The following is a 4,375-nucleotide window of genomic DNA, read 5'->3' on the forward strand; positions in this document are numbered from 1 at the left end:
CTATACCATCTATACCGCTCCACCATACTTATCTAGAGCTGTACCACATTACCATCCTCCATCACCTACACCGCTCCACCATAATTCCACCTTGAACTATAAGCTAAAACCTAACATGAAAATGCATTCTGTTTACAGGAAGTGTTACACTAAGCGGAGACTGGGCTCATTTTCCCTACAAGTGACATTTTGGGGGTCTGTACTTACACTTGGTGCACGGGGAATCCTCGATGGAGAAGATTGTCCAGGAGCGAGGGTTCTGCTTTATTTTTGCCTCTGATTTTAGCATACAGCGGAGCAGCCATCTTACTGGCAGCCTCTGACATCCTGTCACTTACCCAGAGGTAGTGGGGGAGGTGTTAACGCAGACACTTGTGGGATTGATATCATCTATACCTGTATTTATGTCACTGCTTGGTAGATAGGAACAATAATTCTCTCTTACCAATACGCTAGTTTACAAAAGTAATCACCCCTTGGCTGTTTCCACATCCTTCCATAACAATGTATTCCAGCGGGATTTATTCAACTTCCCCAACATATCTAACACTTTCAAGTTTCAAAAAAAATGTAAATTTAAGCAGAATAAAGTAGAATTTTACCTGAGGTTAGGGGATTGGCATAGTCCAGATAGCTCCTTGCAGGAACCTCTCCAGGGTCTCTCATTTTACAGGGCCACACACCCAAATCAAACTCCGAATCTCAGATAAAATTCTCACATCACCTTTAGGGTTACCAAATAAATCATTTAGGCTACTTAACCCACAATAGCCCCATCGGGGGATGCTAGCAGGTATTCCCAGGCTATGCGGAGGTCAGAAAACAGCTGGATGGTCATCCTCCATCCTCTGTAAGACATCTTATAGACTTACCTTTCAGCTTTCCCCTAAACTTTCCCTCTCTGATACAAATATTTATCCTAAGGTGTTAGAAGTGACTAAAATTAATATGAATATGACTTGTATGTAAGGATAATTTTGCCTCCTTGAAATCAAACTATAAATCTCATTATCTGTGGAGACAGATGCAGACCCAACAACCATAAAGGAATCACTGTGCAGAGACAATCATTGATCTTCTATGGGTGGATACCTGAGGATCATTACCACCTTGGCCAGTTCGCCCACCTGGTGGTAGTTCCTGCCCAGGTTAGTTTACTATAGCTTCAGGCTTCCTGGAGGGGGTAGGGGCCTGTGATAATATTCCCATGTCTGGGACAAGGACAATCTATGTGACCTCTTTATCAATACTTCACCAAGGATGAATAGACAATGTGATTTGCTCTGGGTTTGCAGAGGGGATCAAGGAGGGATAACCATGGTTTGTATGGTTGTGTGAGAATCACTATGTGCTGGAGATAGAGCTAGAACCCTTTCTTATCCTTTCCTTTATATCCTTTACCTTCTTACCTTTGTCTTGTAACTTACATGTATAATAGATCCTATAAGATATGATGATATGATATTATTTGGTCCTTCTGGGAATATAAGACACCCCAAACAGAGCACATTATACACAAGGGAAACCCGCCAATCACACTGCTCCCCAATCACCTCCAGTCATCTCCAACTAAAATATATCTCCCGCAATCACCATATAAAAGCCTTCACATGATTTATAATCTCTAACATTACTGCAACTACCTCTTGTAGCATCAACCAAGGTACCAACTGGCACCAGTCCAATCAAAACTCAACCCTGCTGTATGAGTCACTGATCTTTCATCACATGGTGTCATATCTCTGTCATATCCCAAACTCTACTGATACCCCATCTGTACCACACTGGCCCCAATCTCAATTTATACCCCTAACCCTATTACACCATGTCTGCCACACTAGCCCAGACTTTACCATTCTTGATGTATACTGCTACCAGATCTCAGCCATACCTTCCTTCATCTTACCTGTACCAATCCTTACCACACCAAACCTAATCCTTGCTCTTACCTATCAGCCCTAATCCCGACATTTCCTCCAGAAATTTACCAGTAACCATTGTTCACCACACCATCTCTAATCCTTATCAGTACCCAGTCCCCATCCCTACAGTCCTGCTTCCTATCAGTACCCCATTTCTAACACAGCACCCCTGATCTCTACTGGTATCTCACATCACCAAATATATTATGTGTACCCCATCTTCACCAATTAAGCACGGACCCAGACCAATCATCACTGCAACATTCCTTCCTGGTACCCCTTATCAGTGCCCATTCTTCACCATAGCAGCTCTGTTATTGACCATTAGCCATCCAATAAGTCTTCTCCACCAATCTAGCACTGATCCTGATTGGTCTCTAGTCCCCACCTGACAAATATGAGAACCTCATTGAAGGAAAATATCTGCACAACTGGAGGTGAACCCTCCTTTAATACCAGCACAGCCTTACCAAACAATCGAGCCTGGAACATTCCACAAGATGACAATGGTGGGTCCTTCTCAAAATCTCGGATTTCTTTTCTATGTGGAATCTTAACTGGAAGGTTCAGGTCTGTCCGTGAGTACATGCCTAGGCACAGAACAGTGTAAATTCAGGAAAAACATTTGGATGAATGGTAAAAATATTATTGAGAACACTGTTCCGGCCTCCCCAGGATAGACCTATACTGAGCAAACTGTGCTGGACTCCCTTGGACAGACATATACTGAAAACACTGTGCTAAAAGCTCCAGGATAGACCTATACTGAAAACACTCTGCTGGACTCCCAATGATTGATCCATACTGAAAACACTCTGCTGGCCTGCCCAGGATGGACCTATACTCAGAACACTCTGCTGGACGTCCCAGGATGGACCTATACTCAGAACACTCTGCTGGCCTGATCATCATCATCATCATTATCACATCATGATCACCATATCACCACATCATCATCATCATCACCATATCACCACATCATCATCATCATCACATCACATCACATCACATCACCATCATAACATCATCATCATCACCATATCACCACATCATCATCATCATCATAATCATCACCACATCATCATCATCATCATCATTATCACGACATCATCACCACATCATCATCATATCACCACATCATCATCATCATCATCATAATCATTATCACATCATCATCATAATCATCATCATCACATCATCATCATAATCATCATCATCATCATAATCATCATCATCATCATCATCATCATCACATCATGATCACCACATCATCATCATAATCATCAATTTTAACATCATCACCACATCATCACCATCATCACCATATCACCACATCATCATCATCATCATAATCATCACCATCATCATCATAACCACATCATCATCATCACCATATCACCACATCATCATCATCATCATCATCATAATCATCACCACATCATCATCATCATCATCATATCACCACATCACCACATCATCATCATCATCATCATTATCACGACATCATCATCATCATCATCATAATCATCATCATCATTATCACCACATCATCATCATCATCATCATCACCATCATCATCACATCATCATCATCATCATTATCATCACATAATCATCACCATCATCATTACCATCCTCACCATATCACCACATCATCATCACCATATCACCACATCATCATCACCATATCACCACATCATCATCATCATAATCATCACCATCATCACATCACATCACATCACCATCATCACATCATCATCATCACCACATCATCATCATCATCATATCACCACATCACCACATCATCATCATCATCATTATCACAACATCATCATCATCATCACATCATCATCATAATCATCATCACCATATCACCACATCATCATCATAATCATCACATCACATCCCCATCATGACATCATCATCATCATATCACCACATCACCACATCATCATCATCATCATCATCATAATCATCACCACATCATCATCATCATCATCATCATATCACCACATCACCACATCATCACCATCATCATAATCATCATCATCATTATCACCACATCATCATCATCATCATCACATCATATTCATCACATCATCATCATCATCATCATCATCATCATCACCATATCACCACATCATCATCATAATCATCATCGTCATTATCACCACATCATCATCATCATCACCACATCACCACATCATCATCATCATTATCACCACATCATCATCATCATCATCATCTCACCACATCACCACATCATCATCATCATCATCATCATTATCACCACATCATCATCATAATCATCATCGTCATTATCACCACATCATCATCATCATATCACCACATCATCATCATCATCACATCATAATCAACACATCACCACATCATCATCACATCATCATCATTACCATATCACCACATCACCATATCACTACATCATCATCATCA

The 4,375-nt window shown here is 40.7% G+C and overlaps 1 long non-coding RNA gene across 1 annotated transcript in view; it reads right to left on the reverse strand.

The window, feature by feature from the left end:
* LOC140323094 (uncharacterized) overlaps positions 1–324 on the reverse strand; it is a 4,860-nt gene extending 4,536 nt beyond the window's left edge. Inside the window, exon 1 of the long non-coding RNA XR_011919301.1 lies at positions 208–324. This is a non-coding gene — a long non-coding RNA (uncharacterized lncRNA). The remainder of the gene's footprint in view (positions 1–207) is intronic.
* Between the last annotated feature and the right edge of the window lie 4,051 nt (positions 325–4,375).

The sequence above is a fragment of the Pyxicephalus adspersus genome, chromosome 1 (genome assembly GCF_032062135.1).
Source record: "Pyxicephalus adspersus chromosome 1, UCB_Pads_2.0, whole genome shotgun sequence".
In the NCBI taxonomy this organism is placed as follows: Eukaryota; Metazoa; Chordata; class Amphibia; order Anura; family Pyxicephalidae; genus Pyxicephalus; species Pyxicephalus adspersus.